General features: G+C 38.1%; 1 long non-coding RNA gene across 1 annotated transcript in view; it reads right to left on the reverse strand.

The window, feature by feature from the left end:
- Positions 1 to 16,345, reverse strand: part of LOC118761724 — an 18,649-nt gene extending 2,304 nt beyond the window's left edge. Inside the window, exons 1-2 of the long non-coding RNA XR_004997595.1 lie at positions 16,203 to 16,345; positions 12,535 to 12,540 (exon numbers count right to left, since the gene is read on the reverse strand). This is a non-coding gene — a long non-coding RNA (uncharacterized LOC118761724). The remainder of the gene's footprint in view (positions 1 to 12,534; positions 12,541 to 16,202) is intronic.
- Positions 16,346 to 18,336: the final 1,991 nt, after the last annotated feature.

The raw sequence follows: 18,336 nt of genomic DNA on the forward strand, positions 1-18,336 counted from the left end.
ATATATGTATATATGTATGTATATATATATGTGTGTGTGTGTGTGTGTGTGTGTGTGTGTGTATGTATGTGTGTGTATATGTTTGTGTGTCTGTGTTTGTCCCCCAGCATCGCTTGACAACCTAGCGGTTCGGCAAAAGAGACCGATAGAATAAGTACTAGGCTTACAAAGAATAAGTCCTGGCGGTACTCCAGTATGGCCGCAGTCATATGACTGAAACAAGTAAAAGAGTAAAAAGAGTATATATACATACACACTCAAACGTGCGCGCGCGCACACACACCACACATACGAGCAAACACACGCGCACATATAAACATGTATTCACTTTCAAACATACATGTGCATAGACATAGATATATATATATAGATGTATTGAGAGAGTTAGATACATACACATACTCACACACACACACATATGAATTGTGGGAGCCGTTTTGTACAATTACTGATAATGTTATCAAATATGTATTGTCATCACGCTTAGAGACTCCCTTAAACGCTCAGAATATTATTATATCTTCCGATTCCTAAAGTTTAAGTCTGTTATTGTTATCAAAAAGAACATTTCGATGTGATCACGATTTACAACTTCCGCAGCATATACTCTAATATATACATTACGATGTCACCCATCAACGTTTTTGTTGTCGATTGGTTTCTACCCTTTGGGGTCTGTATCTCTCTTTCCCCTTCTCTCTCTCCTTCTCCTTCTCTCCTCTCTCTCTCTCTCTCTCTCTCTCTCCCTCTCTCTCTCGGTCGTTCGCTCACTCTTGTGTCGCTATGCAGGGAAAGCAGTGGCTGCGCTGAAAGAGTTGGAAGGAAGTGAAAGGAAGTATCTTTAAAACCAGAATATTAGAAACGCAAATACTTTTTGTGGGAAACTGAGTGCAATGTGGATAGAAAGAGAGAGTGAGAGAGATAAAAACTGGGGGAGAGACATGATGCTGACAGACAGGACGGGAGAAAAACTTAGCCGTCACCTAACAGTTAGGCAACAGACAATGAATATAAGATAAAATGAGAGAGAGTAAGCAAGAGAGAGAGAGAGAGAGAGGTGGGGAGAAAAAGCGAGGGAGAGAAGTGAAAAGCAGAAAGATGGATCTTTACCACAGTAAGTAGTGGGGATTAGAGATGTAATGCGAAAAGAAGATAACTGAGACTGCGCGAGTGAATAGTATAAATAGAATGATATATAGTAGAGAGAAAGAGGAAGAAATTCCTGTATTATATTGCAGTGCAATAAAGAAGGGAAAAAACATAAGAGGTGGAGGGAGGTTTTCGTGGAGAGATTATATGTATTTAAATGAGTTGCAACAGAAGTTATGCAATCATATTCATTAGCTAACAGTTATTTCTGCTATTAGAAACAATGCACGCACTCACAGCCGACTGCTTGTGCAACATCCTATAACTTCCTTGGTATTTAAATGCTTTCCGAAGTAGACATACGCTCTACAAGCACCCAACTCTGAGTGCACTGTTTCTACAGCAGAAACAGCAGTAAGCTAATGCAGGTGATTACGTAATTCCTGTTCGCTCGTCATTCGTCAAGTAATATTTCGCTCTGTACTCGCGTGACGCTTTACTCTAAAGCATGTATATAACGAGCACTAACAACTAGTAATTAGTAGTGCTATGCCTAAGTGAAATCATAATAACAATTATACACACAACACACAACACACAAACGTTTGCTTTTATATTATAATAAAAACAATTTAACATTAAACAGGAGAATTACGCAATAATTTTGGTAGAATACAATTTTATTCTTCTTTAACAAGAAGAGTTTGACAATGACTAGCTAACCCAACACCGTCCCATCCGATGACAATCTGTTGATGCCCAAGCTGGGCGAAAGTTCGAAGTCACTGTTAATGTTTTTCTTAAGGAATAATATATATATATATATATACGCACACACACACACACACACACACACACACACACACAACACACACACACACACACAAACACATTTGATGGGGCAACGAAAATTGCCGATACTGACGTCAGTCTTAAGAATTCTCAGTCGGCATTTTTCAGACAATTTTGGTCCCTGTTAATGTATGTGTTTTCATTCATGTGCGTCAACTACAGTATTTTAGCTCTTATTTCTAGCAATGTAGGTGCTTTTTAACAGCCTAGTCACATTTGGTAACGATTATAATTTTTTATATTTGGTGAAACATTGCAACCTGTTGTTTATATTAATTTCGTGTGTGTATTTGTGTGTGTGTGTATGTTTGTTTGTGTGCGTATGTGTGTGTGTGTAAATGTATGTGTATCTATGAATTTTCCCTTTATTTCTGTTGACAGGTCTCCAGTATGTCATCGTAGCTTCTTGTTATTCTGTCATTTATTGGTTTCAGCATCATGAGCGTCACCATGCTGGAGCACCACCTAATTTAATGTCAATACTTTCGACAGTTATCGGTTTTAAGGCCGCTTCGAGCAACCGGTTAGCAAGTGTTTTGTGAGTAAATTTTGTACTCGGGGACTGTGCGGAAGCCCATTGTGTGTGTGTATATATATATATATGTGTGTGTGTGTGTGTGTGTGTGTGTGTGTTGCGCGCGTGTTCATATATGTATTTTTGTGCTTGTCACCCAGTAATACTTGGTGAGTGATGGTTTGTTTACGTCCTCGAAACCTAGCGGCTCACTAAAAAGAAATTGATCGATTTGTTTAACTTAAGCCTGTTGTGATGATTTCCTAAATACGGACGCAATTCAATGCCTTAAACAACAAAAAGTATTTAAACATGGCTGTGTGGATGAGAAGTTCCAGGTTCAATCCCATAGTGCGACATCCAGGACAAGTGCTTTCTACTATAACCTCGGACTGACCATTAAAAACAGAGCCTGAGAAACCTGGTGGTGGTCTGTATCAGATTTCCCTTCTTCCCACGGTATACAAACGTTTATGATCTTAGAAAATTATTTGTATGTGTGTGTGTGGGGGGGGTTGTTATTTGGTAGGAAAGAAAGTCCTGTCGCTTTTCTGACATGATCACTTTGAAGATGTTTTTTTGAATTTTTACGGTAAAATTAGCATTAATTTTTACATTCTAGCTGCAGGCGTGGCTGTGTTGTAAGTAGCTTGCTTATCAACCACATGGTTCCGGGTTCACTCCCACTACCTGACACCTTGGGAAAGTGTTTTCTACTATAGCTTCGGCCTAACCAAAGCCTTGAGACGAAAACTGAAAATAGCCCGTCATATATGTGTGTGCGTGTGTGTGTGTGTATGTGTGTGTGTGCGTGCGCACGTGTCGTTGTATCTGTGTTTTCCTTCACCATCGGTTGACAACAGGTGTTGGTGTGTAACTTAGCAGTTCGGTAAAAGAGAACGAAACTAGGTTTTATAAAAAAGCATAAGTTCTGGGATCAATTTGTTCGACTAAAACACATCAAGGCTATGCCCCAGCATGACCGCAGTCAAATGACTGAAACAAGTAAAAGATAAAAAATAAAAAGATAATGTTTCTTTTTCTCTTTATATGATAATGGCTAAATTCGTATCGATTTCATCCTTTTTAAAGGAGTTTAGTTCAGACCTATATCAGACGTTGCATGCTGTATGAATTCAAAAGGGCTTCTTCAACAATAGAAGAAGCAAGAAATATTCGTTCTGTCTATGAAAATGAAGCTTGAAGCCTCCGGACACGTCATCGATGGTTTGGTCATTTTCGCTCTCAATCTGAACGACGAAGCTCTGTTAACATTGAGCTCCGAAAACCACATTTGAAGATAATCCGAAGCATTCTGGCACGAACATCAGCGAAACTTTCCGGCTAAAGTCACACTTCGATCACAAAACACATTCATGAATTAGGAAAACGTGCCAAAACTTGGTCAGTGGGCCCCTCGTCACCTGATTGCTTCTCAGCTCAATCAAAAAGTTGCCTTCTTGGTTGCCACTGAAGAGGAAATATGTCACCGAAACTTTCCTGAGGAGAATCATTGCAAGTGATGAGAAAGGGATTCTCTAATCATATCCAAAGAAAACGACACTGATTAGCACTCAATGAACAAGGGAAAATGTCATGTTCTATGCTCGATGGGATATGAAGGGTGACGCACATCATGAAGTGTTAAACAAAAATTAAACAGTTAAAGCTGATGAATATTGTCGGCAATTGGATGCAGCTACACAAAATTTTGCAAAAGAAAATGTGCCCATCATTAGTCAATTGTAAATAAGTGTTGTTCGCACACGATAATACTCTGTGATAAAATATTTATTTTATTTCATTTATTTATCTATTTTTCTCTTTGGTCAGAAGTGTTATTTCCTATTTACTTCTATCTAGGAATCAAAGGAAATGACTATTTTTCCCTTTAAACTCTGCTTTTATGTCTTGAACATCAATGTTTTGAACCTGACCTATTTTCCAATACATTTAAGACAGATGTAGCTTTGAGTTGCTGAAGCAGAATTTCTAGAACTTTGTTTTTGTGACCTGGACATCAATGTTTTGAAACTGACCTATTTTTCCAGTACATTTCAGGCAAATTCAGCGCCAAGTTGCTGAAGCAGAAATATTATTATAGTAAATATTCTGCTCAATACCACAGATTGATCGTAACCACTTGAGCATGTTGCTTGATCGTAACCACTTGAGCATGTCCCCGAGTGGTTGACAATATGTGCATCTCTGATCATGAACAGGAGTAGTAGTGGGGAGCATCATAGCCATGTATTGAGAGGGATACTCTGGGGGTTTGAATAAATGTAACAAAAACAAAGTTTGAAGGAAATATTAGCCATTTTTCATACTTTTTAGGGATAAGCAAATAGAAATTAACAGTTTCTACCGAAGGACAAAAATCGTTTTTACAGTGTAATGTAAGTTCCCCTAGTGCCCAAGTCATTCAGGAAAAGATTGTGGAACTAAATATGGAGGTTTTGCTTTTTTCTCCTTTCTCCGCTGACTATCATCTTTTCAGATCACTGCAACATTATTAAAAATAAAGAAGTTTAAATTGATATTGAGTGTTTCTTTGCTTCAAAAATCTTAAGTCTTTGACGCCCGAGGAATCAACAATTTGCCAAAGGGATGGGATTATGTTACTAATAGAGAAGGGAAATATTATCTTGATTAAAATATCAATTAACATCAAAGAATAATTTATTTATTTCCCATCTTGAGGCACAACATTCTTTCCAACCAAATGTATAAAAGAATACAATAGAATCTAAGATGAATGGTAATTTTCTACGTCAGCTAAAATTTTAATATAGAAAAAGAAACAGAAAGACCACTTCCTGCGGCCATTTCATTGCACTCTTTTTATCACTTATGTGTGCATTGTGTGTTTGTGTATGTATGTATGTATGTATGTATGTATGTATGTATGTATGTATGTATGTATGTATGTATGTGCTTGTCCAATAAGTTTTCGTAAGCCAGAAAATAAATACTCTTCCATTCAGTCATGTCCGATGATTGTTAATATACCTTTCCACACTTGGATGGTTATTTAACATGAAAGCGTTCGGTATCATGAATCGATTATTATGAGGCTAGATTTATAATACTGCATAAATACTGTGTAAATAATGTGAGTGTGGTGTGGTGTGTGTGTGTGTGTGTGTGTGTGTGTGTGTGTGTGTGTGTGTGTGTGTGTGTGTGTGTGTGTGTGTGTGTGTGTGTGTGTGTGTGTGTGTGTGTGTGTGTGTCTGTCTGTCTGTCTGTCTGTGTCTGTGTATGTTTTACAGCTTTTGACAAGGCTGCAGGCAAAGCCTTAAGATTAGAGGCTCAGTTCATCATCCAAGCTCTCATACATTTTCTCTTTACCTAATTTCACTGGAGCAGAACAAAATTCCTGATAATATTGAGGCGACACCAGACGTGTTTGTTGTAGAGGTCGGTGAATGTAAGAGAACAAATAGAAAACCTAGGTCAAAGTATAATTGCAAAATAGAATGACAAAGAGAAGAAAATAAATGTTAAGTTGGGTTTCTTTCAACAAGGATGGTGTTATGAAATCAGGCAACTCAATGAAAACTGCTTCAAAAGAAAAATCTGAAACCAAAGCAGATCTCTAGAAGTTGTTTACGAACCTGAAAACGTAGACCCTAACAGCAGAGATGGAAGGGAAAACTGGTAATCTGCCAACACGAGATGGAAAGATCAATGCCCAGCATAACATATAAAGACAGAAACATGAAGAAATGGGGAAGAGAACAGTCGAAGGAACACGATATTCTGAGCACTATGATAATGATGCTGCTGCTGCTGCTGATGATGATGATGATGATTTCACTTGCAGCCAGGACGAATGATGCTGGGGACAATACAAGGACAGACATAAAGTGTGTGCGTGTGGAGTTCATTATATGTAAACCCCCATACTTTATGTCTGTCTTTGAATTGTCCCCCTCATCCTTCGTCCTGGTGGCAAATAAAAGAAATACCACCACCACTACCATCATCATCCTCATCATCACTATTATTATTTCTTTTATTTACTTCAGGGGCACAGATTAGGGGAACATTACAAGGACAGTTTACAGTTCATGTGGGGAGAGGGGGTTACAAAACAAGATGAGGGAAAAGAAATGGAAAGGAAGGTGAAATGAGATAAAAGTATACACAGTATGTGCACACATCTATGATGCAATCCTCCTGAAGCAAGAGAACCTCCAGTTAGAGCCAATCAAGGAACCCCCACAGATCCAGCATCACCCTGACCATCAAAGGCACAAGTCTTCGCCAAGTGAGAGAGCACTTCCTTCTCGGTACAAAACCAGCAGTTTTAAGAAGATTGTGTTGGTCGATTACATCGACCCCAGTATTTGACTGATACTTTATTTTATCGACCCCTAAAAGGATGAATGACAAAGTCGACTTCGGCAGTTTTTGAGCTCAGAACGTAAAGAAATACCGCTAAGCATTTTGTCCGACGCACTGAAGATTCTGCCAGCTCACCGAAAATAGACGCGGACAAGACATATCTGCAAAAGGATATGAGTCACTAGAAGCTACGAGCAACTAGGGTGTTGATCCGGGTTGTCACCTGCTAGGGGCATCACATCATGTGTTTAATACCTTCGAAATCAAAGGAGTAATTCAAAATAAATTTAACACTTTAATATATTCTTTTCTACTCTAGGCATAAGGTCTTAACACTTTTCTATTCTTGGCACAAGGCCCGAAATTTTGGGGGGAGAGGCCAGTCGATTAGATCGACGTCAGTACGCAACTGGTATTTAATTTATCGACCCCAAAAGGATGAAGGGCAAAGTCGACCTCGGCGGAATTTGAACACAACGTAAAGACAGACGAAATACCTATTTCTTTATTACCCACAAGGGCCTAAACACAGAGAGGACAAACAAGGACAGACAAACGGATTGAGTCGATTACATCGACCCCAGTGCGTACCTGGTACTTAATTTATCGACCCCGAAAGGATGAAAGGCAAAGTCGACCTCGGCAGAATTTGAACTCAGAACGTAACGGCAGACGAAATACCGCTAGGCATTTCGCCTGGCGTGCCAACGCTTCTGCCAGCTCGCCGCCTTAAATAAATATTCTTTTCTACTCTAGGCACAAGGCCCGACATATTTGGGGAGGGGGCCAGTCGATTACATCGAACCCAGTGCGCAATTGGTACTTAATTTATCAACTGAGAAAGGATGAAAGGCAAAGTCGACCTCGGCGGAATTTGAACTCAGAATGTATAGACAGACGAAATACCTATTTCTTTACTACCCACAAGGGGCTAAACACAGAAGGGACAAACGGATTAAGTCGATTACATCGACCCCAGTGAGTAACTGGTACTTATTTAATCGACCCCGAAAGGATGAAAGGCAAAGTCGACCTCGGCGGAATATTTGAACTCAGAACGTAACGGCAGACGAAATACGGCTAAGCATTTCGCCTGGCGTGCTAACGGTTCTGCCAGTTCGCTGCCTTAACACTTTAATATATTATATAAAGACTTTTAAATTTGAAGGTTTTTACTCTGGTAAACTTTATTCTTGTAAAAGTATATATCAGCGCCACAGACAGTACCGAGAGATAATACTTATCTTGACTTAAACGTGGATGTTCTGTCGGAACAAACAATACTGCAGTAGATATCATGACAGAATCTCCCATATTGGCTTTTGATATTAATACTGCCTTTGTCGTTAATATACATTTTTTTAACACGCTCACAGGCTACCCGCGAAACTAGCTCCTCTTCTGGTATCGTTTCTTTAAATATCATTAACGAAACCAAGGAAAGTCGAAAATACGTGATCTAGTGGTTTCGGCGCAGTAGATAGCGGGGATTTATCCCCCACCCCCTCTATCAATATAAGCAAGAGTGCATTTTGCACCAAAAGCCAATATCAGAGTTTCTCTCAAGCTATCTACCGCAGTATAGTTTGTTCTGTCAGAACATCCGCATTTAAATGAGAATAAATATTACCTCCTGTAAAATTGTTTATTGTAAATATAAAAGTTGTACTACATTTGATGGTAAATAAAATGTACTTTTTTCCCCCAAGATGTCTCAAAAGGTCACCCCGGTCCTATACACAAAAATGGACCTATATTATATGATTTAAAGCACTAAAACTATTTTTCTGAATATGCACAACCGAAAAAGCTTTGGACATGTTTTCAAATGTTTTCTTTGCAATCTTTATTCGTCATCTAATTTCAGTTTCACATTTACCATTTCCAAATTGCATGAAGCCAATTAATACTGTCGAAAGAATAATTTGTTCAAGGGATAACATAAAAATCGTTTGATTTTTGTTATTGTTTTTTTTAAACTTCTGCCTCTTGCTTTTCCTTTTTGTTCTTCTCTTCTGTAACTTTCAGTTGCACTCTAAAGACTTTCGCAGTTGTTGATACAACAAGAATTATCTCTAATAAAAATATGATTGCACTCCTTCATACTTACAGGAAAAATACCTCTCAGTTCAGTACAGTTTTCTGATGTTTATATCAATTGATCCGTCAATGAATAACGAGTATTTTAACATTCATAAGGCGTCAGCTAACTCCTCACATAACGTCAGTACAGTTCATTAGACTGGTGCATTTTGTTCGACGTAAATCAACCTTTTCAAGTACACCCCCTACTTTACTGAAGACTGTTATTAGATAAATTTGGTAATCTACCCATCGAATACTAAACTAACATGTCTGTACGCTATAATTATTTACAAAATTATATTTCACTCCTGTATTTTATGTATTAATATGTTTGAGATTAGATTTGAGTTTGCACAACTGTTAGCATTCGTACTATGTCTTACAGATTTTCATGATCAGATAAAATAACTAAAACACATTTGTTGGTATATAGTTACGCCACTTGGATATTGCGCTGTTTACTATTATTATTTCGCATAAGCCACGGGAGACTTTATTACATAATGCAATGAAAGGTGCTGTCAGTGGTTTGAGAAAGAGAGCCGTCAAATATTCATGGACACATCCTTAGTTCTCTGTCTCTCAATGTATCGATTGACACTTTTCCCTTGACCACAATTCACAAAGCCACAGGTTCCTTTGTAAGATAAGGCAATGGAAGAGGTTGTTAGGGTGGAATTAAGGAGGCGAGCAGCCAGATATTCAAGAACCCTGACCACATTTTACTGAGACGAACAATGTATAATATGTGTGTGAAGAAACCCTATTGAGTATAAGTCTGCAGGATCAAAAAGGCTTGAGGCTAAAACAAAAATAATAATCGACATGGTGTTGGATTTTTTAAAACCCAAAAAATGCTATATCGCACAACGCCTTCCTGAAAAGAAGAAACTTAGATATGTAGTAGTAGTAGTAGTAGTAGTAAGTAGTAGTAGTAGTAGTAGTAGTAGTAAGGTTACTTCCCGAGTCATAGACTCATCGAGCCAGTTTCCCGGTTTCCACGACGCATAAATTCCTCTCCTGGACGGGACGCCCGTCCATCGCAGGTTTACTCATTTTTGCCGGCTGAGTTGACTGGAGCAACAACGCGTTGCCTGGTCCAGGAATCGAAACCACTATCATACGACCACAAGTCCAACACCCGTAGCCATTAAGATGACTATCACTTTTACTTAAGGAACATTAACAGATAACGATGTTTCAGGGGTTTTTTGTTATCCTAAGTTGGATATTAGGGTTAGCCAAGAGGTCTGTTGGTAACGTAAGCACTGAGTGCTTTGTTAAAAAGTATACGATCATCCTTTTACTTGAGTATTAAATGAATGAAATTATTCGTTGCTGGAACTAAATCTATTGCATCGATGTTACAACAGCGACGACACTACCTTCGTCTTAACATGTTGCTGCGATGTGGTATAATTTCAGGTTCCAAATAACTTATATTATCGTTGTTGTTGCTATTGTTGTTGTTGTTGTTGTTGTTGTTTAATTCCTGTTCAACCTTAATTGATTAAAGATATTTCTGCTCAGTACTACCTCTCAAATTTATGCCTGCCATGACCATCTCAACATGTCTAGGAACGTAGCTGAGCTCGGAGTGGGGGAATGAGAGTGTGATCCGCCTCCAGCGACGCTTTTAAGGGGATGGCACTTTTGGGTCTACTGTATAAGTCTGTATAGGGGAGGATTGTAGAGGGACAAACTCAAGGGCTGCCTTCGGCGGCACACTTTAGATGTGTCACCGAACAAGAACTTGGATATCTAAACTGTCCTTATTATAAGCGGTGAATGCCGTTTAAACAAATTTGACTACCGTAAATCCTCGTGTATAAACCGCATTTTTCCAAAAATTTCAAGGTCACAATCCTTTAAAAATATTTTCTAAGCAATGTCCGAGTCTCTGTTTGCTGTCCGGCAATGTTTATTCAGACGCATTTTGTGATGTCGGGCGCGAAAATACCTTAAGCTAAGCCTGAAAGCAATGAAGTCATAAAAGAATCATCCATAACTTGCAGTAAGCAACATTTATTAAAATAAAAGTATTCAAAACACAGAATAACATGTAACAAAAACAATTTGCAAATCTACTTACATTCCCATATAACAGTTAAGAACATTACCATTATTGTATTAGGCATGCGTAGAAGTGTTTGTTCGACTAGGTGCTGCTGGCTTAATTACGCACGACTCAAGTTAGAGAAGGGGTGCGTATTATACACAAGGTTTAGGTTTTTCAGAAGTACAGCTCCCTAAAAATCCCCTGCGTATTATACTCAAGGGCGGACTATACACGAGGATTTACGGTACTGCTTCTTGCATGTCGAGCAAATGTACTGTGAGGTTTTATTATAAGGCTTGTTCAACACATTGAAATATTTGAAGAATTTCACACACAATTCATACAGATCCCTCTTGTTTTTAGAGTAGAATCATGTGGTTCTGCGATCCTTTGAGCGCTAGGCTTCTGCAAAAGCTATGAGAAGTGGACAGTACTTTTGACACGATACTGTGATTCTCCGACTCTCCTCAGCTTTCAGCGTCAATGTTTGGTGGTCGTCCTTCGAAAATCTTTCTGATGTAAATTACTACGTGTATATTCTTTCTCCCTTTTCTTCTCACCAGAATATAAACTTTAAACTTTCGACCTCTCCCAGGAGATGATCAGTTTGAGCGGAGAAGCAATTTTCTTTGTATAAGACTTCGTTCTGTTGCACGCACGCACGCAACAGAAATACATACAGATATATACGTACACATATATTCATACATATATAAGCATACACACACACACATATATATATATATATATATATGCACATACATGTGCATAAACATACGTTAGATATAGATATACATTCATAACACCCACACACATGTAGACACATGCAGACGTATATATGTATGCATGTGTGTGTGTGTGTTTGTGTGTGTATCTATGTATATATATATATATATATATGTATGTATGTATCTGTGCGTACGCATTCATACATACATAATCTATCTATCTGTCTATCTATGTATCTATCTATCTATATATATATGTGTGTATCTGTGTGTGTGTGTGTGTATGTGTGTATGTGTGTATGTATTTATATATATGTATATATATATAAACATCTATATATATATCTATCTAACTATATATAGATATATGTGTGTGTGTGTATTTATATATATATATATATATATATATATGTATGTGTGTGTATATATATATATGTATTTATATATTCTACATGACGCAACTTAGCACACGTATGAACACCTACATGCTTAAATGGATCATATATATATAAAGTGAGAGAGAGAGAGGAGAGATAGGAGAGAGAGAGAGAGAGAGAGAGAGAGAGAGAGAGAGAGAGAGAAAGAAAGGAAACTATTTACACATGCGGGCTCGTGTATTGATCTTTACCTACTTTTGTTTTGTCGACTACCTGGCTTCATTTCTTTCTTTCATCAAAGACCTGCAGCGGGCCGCTCGCTTTTAAAGTAAATCTATAACAAGCTCACACAGACAAGCCGTGTTTTTGTTGTTGCCGTTGTTGATATTGTTTATTTCTTTTTTGTATCTTCTTGCTTTCTCTACACATACATACATAAATACATACATAAAGATTATACGCTCACGCTCTCATACATACACATATCTTACATATGTATATATATATATATATATATGCTCGCTCTGACGCAGAGCACACAGAGAGAGTTTTGTGAAAATGTCTTACACGTAATGTCCCTCTAATCTCTAACGAAGCTATTAGAGCCGCGAAAGAGCGTGAAGTGATTCTCTTTCATTTAACGTGCGAAACGTATACTTCAAAACTGTAGATGAAAGAGCAAGCCGCCAGATATACATCACCTGTGATAATTATCAATTAGTCTTCTTCTTTATATCGTGCCGAAAACAGCAGCAATGCAAAGCTACAACAATAACAACAACAACAACGACGACGACGACAACACATACTACTACTACTACTACTACTACTACTACTACTACTACTACTACTACTACTACTACTACTACTACTACTACTACTATTGCTGCTACTGTTGCTGTTACTGTTGCTGTTACTGACTACAGTAATATTAGCCTCACCTCAATCCCACCCTACCACCACCACAGCCTCCGCTGTCGCCACCACCGCCTCCGCTGTCGCCACCACCGCCGCCTCGACGATTACTTTCACTGTTAGCATCACCACCACAACCACTACTACTACTACTACCACAGCCGACAATGTTACCGCCGCCGCCGCCGTCACCAGCTCGACGATCATCACCGCCAACATCACCACCGCCACCGCAGCCGTCGACACGGCCACCACGGCCCCCTCGGCGAACCCCCTTCCAGTAACAACAATAATATTTTTCTTCAAAGTAGTCGGCCATGTTTGTTTTGTTGTTTTCGTAACTCGTCACCACCACCACCTTCACCACCATTAGCAACACCGGCAGCAATATCAGCAGCAGTGCTATAACGACATACTATATACTGTAACATCATTGTTTCATTGAAAACAAAAAAAAATGGTGAAACAAAAAAACACGAAAAGAAAAAAAAACTAGATAAATCAAGAGTCACAAGAAAACATTTTGGATATCTATATATACGGATTGACTATCGAATGCGTGTATATATCTATATAAATATATGAAATGACAATCGTATGTGTATGTGTACACACACACACACGCATATATATATATATATATATATATACATATCTATTAATCAATCAATCAATCAATCAATCTCTCTCTCTCTCGCTCTCTCTCTCTCTCTCTCTCTCTCTCTCTCTCTCTCTCTCTCTCTCTCTCTGCGTGCGTGCATGCATTTTTTCTGAAATTGTATGTGTATAGAATATCAATTGAATAAAATATCAACTGAGATATATATATATATATATATATATATATATATACATACATTATACATGTGTGTGTGTGTATTCAACTGATATATATATATATATGTGTGTGTGTGTGTGTGTGTGTGTATGTATGTATGTATGTATGTATGTATGTATGTATGTATGTTTGTATGTATGCATGTATGTAATTATTCATGTATACTGAATGGTCATTTCATTATATTTCATTATATAATATTTAGCAGGAGTTAAAACACTTTCATTAAAGATGGTAGCTTTTTAGTTTAATTTATTGCTCTCAGAAACAATCAATGTTTATTAGCAGAGCACAAATAGCATGTCAAAACTGTCAGCAGATAATGTTAGTTGAGTTAAATGATACATTCTCCGTGTCAAGATGGCGGCGATGAGGCGGAAGCGATGATAATTTGATTCTACAAGAGTTCGGGTCCCGTCTGCAAAACTGTCAACTTATCGATGAGGAATAGTTGAAACTGTCTCTAAGTGACTCTTAGATATGGTCTGTCTGAACTTTTATACAAGATAAGTTTTCACTCTGTCAATGTTCAAGTGTTAATTAAATATCTTCGTTATCAATCACTATGTTAGAAAGAAAGTATATGTTTTGGTTGTATCTCGGGAGGGTTTATTATACCAATAATAAGTACGTGCACTGGTTCTATTTCACTTCTTTAGTATTTGTTAATTGGTTAACTATTTAACGTATTAATAACACTGATCAATAGCCAATTTTCATCAGGGATATCATATAGTGTTTTATATGTAGTTTTGTCCGCAGATTTCAAAAATGTAATCGGTTTCCTTCTATCAGGCACAGTTTTTTTTTATGAGATAAGAGAGATATATAACTCCATCAGCAGTATCGCTACACGTAAATGTCTTATACATGTAAATTCTGACTTCTGTTTTATAACCATTTGTATTCATTTTGTAATTTTATGTTTTCATAATCTTTTCTTTTCATAAATTTTACTTTCTGTTCAAGGTGCCAAGTCATCATTATCATCAAATTCTACTCAGGATGTCGAGGCATTGCAAGAACAGTCCTGATATATTTTGTCATGTCTGTGGTTCATTTACCACCAAAGCTCAGCAACGTGCCATCACAAATGAAATCAAGAAGATCTACCAGTTATACTTTGGCTGCTCTCTCGGGAATTAAGATCAGATTTGGGCCCTGCACATCATCTGCTCAGCTTGTTCAAATGGACTAAGGGATTGGCTAAATAAGAGGAAGAGAACAATGCCGTTTGCAATACCTATGATATGGAGAGAGCCAAAGGATCATTTCATGGACTGTTATTTCTGCAACGTTAATGTATGTGGGTTTACTGTAAAGACCAAGCATAAGATTGTGTATCCCAACTTGGAATCAGCAAGAGGACCAGTACCACACAACGATGATGATCTTCCTATTCCAATACCACCAGAAAATGGCCTTCAGATGTCAGACGAAAATGTATTTCCTGAAGAAAATATAACTGCTGTGGAAGACACTGAAGTGGATGCAGATTTCACGATTGAAAATGAAGACATACCACAAACATTTTTTATCAAGGAGAGTAAAATGATTTAGTTAGAGTCTTGTCATTGTCGACGGATAAAGCTGAACTATTAGCATCTCGCCTACAAGAAAAGTGTACGCTTAAGAAAGATGTTTGTATTACTTATTTCAGGAAGAGAAATGGGGATCTGACTTCGTGCTACTCTGTTGATGGACCACTTTGTTTCAGTAATAAGACTGATGAGTTATTTCGCTGTTTGTTCCAAGAGCATGTTCCAGCTGAATGGTACTTATTCATTGATTCATCTAAGAGGAACCTCAAGGCAGTACAACTACGCAACGCCAATAAGAAACCATCTATTCCCACAGGACATTCAGTGCACGTGAAGGAGTGTTATGAAAACATGAAAGTACTCCTCAATGCCATAAAGTATACAAACTACAGCTTGAAAATATATGGAGACTTGAAGTGATTGGAATGTTGATGGGAATGCAATCTGGGTTCACGAAATATTGTTGCTTTTTTATGCCTATGGGACAGCCGTGCAACTAACAAGCATTATGTGCAATCAGAGTGGCCTTTGCGAAAATCATATGAGCCGGGAGTTTCTAGCGTCCAGAGTAAGCCACTTTTAAACCCAGAAAATGTTCTTCTTTCCCCTCTTCACATAAAGCTTGGCCTCATGAAACAATTCGTGAAGACACTTGTCAGGAAAAGCTCAAAAGATTTTGAATATGTGAAGGCCAAATTCCAAAAATCACCGAGGCAAAACTGAAGGAGGGTGTATTCATAGGTCCGCAGATAACAGAACTCCTGAAGGACAACCACTTCCTCACAGTACTGGATGAGATTGAGCTTAAAGCCTGGGAATCCTTCAAATGGCTCTGTGAAAATTTCCTAGGCAACATGAGATCTCTAGAGTTTAGAAATGGAGTGAAATGTCTTCTAGACTCCTACGCTGCAATGGGCTGTCAGATGTCACTGAAAATCCATTTCTTTGATTCACATCTGGAATTTTTTGCAGAGAACCTTGGAGCAGTGTCTGATGAGCAAGGGGAATGCTTTCATCAAGATATTGCATCGATTGAACAACGATATCAAGGATTTTAGAATGTAGGAATGTTATACAGAGATGAACCTGAGACAAAACACCATAGAAAGTCCAAATCCCAAAAGATTTTAAGTTGTTATGCATTTGAGAGTATTATAACTTATTTGTACACAATTTTAATTTTGTACAATAAAAAGCCATGAAATTATCGTATCTTGTATTCAATATACTTTATATAGACATACTTTACGTATCCTATAAGTTAAAACAGCAGTTATCATTAACATTAAACTGCGACCTGATGGAGGAAATCGGACTTCAGATTCGTAATCAGCATCAAAGATTAACTCAGAAAAGTCAATCAGCAACTCTGATGATTAAAAAAAGTTTCATTTTGTTGACCAGTGTAATCGATTGCTTGATTGGTCATTCACTTAATCAATCAATCAGTGACTTGCCAAAGTCCTTTCATCGCCATTCGCGACCTCTTCAGCGACATAGCTTTATTTTGAAAGAAATGAGAATTTATAACGACATGCTGCTTCCAAAAGCATACATTAGTTTGCTTCTCTGCGATAAAATACTATTTATATGGGGGAGGGCAGTGATTTTGGCCTTCAGAGACCCTCTAAAACCAGTGAGGGCAATGCCATCAATGTTCTTTTTTAGCCCTTCTAAATCAACATCTGCAAGAAAGACATGAGTAAAAATGGAGTTTCAGAGGGCTGACGTTCAGGGAAAGAGAAATTTGGAGTAGTAATTAGCGGAGGGCATGAGGGACGAGATTGGATGTAATAAAGATGAAGAAAGGAAGAGAGACAAATACCTGAGCAGATATGACATGTGTAGTATTGAGTGCAGGCATGGGTTGTAAGAAGCAAAGAAGAGAGATGAGTAAGAACCTAGCCAGCTCTGAGAAGAGACCATTAGTGGAAAAAAGACAACAGAGGACACAGCACGTCCGTAGGCCAGAAGTTACAGAGTGTCGACCATTTAGTCAAGTGACCCATTTATGGATGTGGTTTAGGATGTGTGTGCAGCAGTAGCAGCAACAGCAACAGGATCCGCGGTAGCAGTTTGGCGATACCGTAACAGGTGGAAGAGCAAGACTTTACTGTGGACCTCACCTAAGCTTTGTAGAGTGTCAATCATTTCTTTCGAGATAGAAGGGTCGGAAGTTTGACTCCCGTTACCGGCACTCTGCAGTGTTAAAGAGTCAGTAAACATAGGTTGCAAGTAAAGGGTCGCTGCAGTAAGGGGTGGGAGCACTGTAAATTAATAAATGTTTCTTTAGCCTTCATTAGTATTGATACTACATCGTAATCACCATCACCACTGAAACTACTACTACCACTTCTGTACATAAATATTTTGTGAGGATAATCTAAAATTGCATAGGATAAGATGAAATTATTCTTCACCACTCAGTGATATTTGAATTACTAATAACAACCCAGGGATAGTTTGAAATCACTAGTGACGGCTAAAGAAACACTGACAGAAAATAGTACTCAGCGAACATAGTGTTTAAGGGCCATTATATACAGAGGATATAATACTTGGGATAACAGTACTCAGAGGACATCGTACTTAGGCAGACAGGAATCGGAGAGTACAGTACTTAGATTATCAGAACTCACGAGACGTAGGACTCAGAGGATATATTCAGAGTACAGAGTACATAATATTTAGAGCAACAATGGCGGCGAGCTGACAGAATCGTTAACACGCAAAGCAAAATGCTTTGTGGCATTTCGTCCGTCTTTACATTCTGAGTTCAAATTCCGCCGAGGTCGACTTTGTCTTTTATTCTTTCGAGATCGATAAAATAAGTACCAATTGAGCAGTGGTGCTAATGCTGGTCTTGTGCCAAAATTTGAAACCGATATTTAGAGCAACATAGTACTCTAGCAGTCCACTTGAAATAAGTTTCGAATCTGTCAGAGGATCCGGGCTCCATTTCTAACATGGAGTTTTGTGGGATGGGCG

Source organism: Octopus sinensis, linkage group LG2, assembly GCF_006345805.1.
Source record: "Octopus sinensis linkage group LG2, ASM634580v1, whole genome shotgun sequence".
NCBI classification, from domain to species: Eukaryota; Metazoa; Mollusca; class Cephalopoda; order Octopoda; family Octopodidae; genus Octopus; species Octopus sinensis.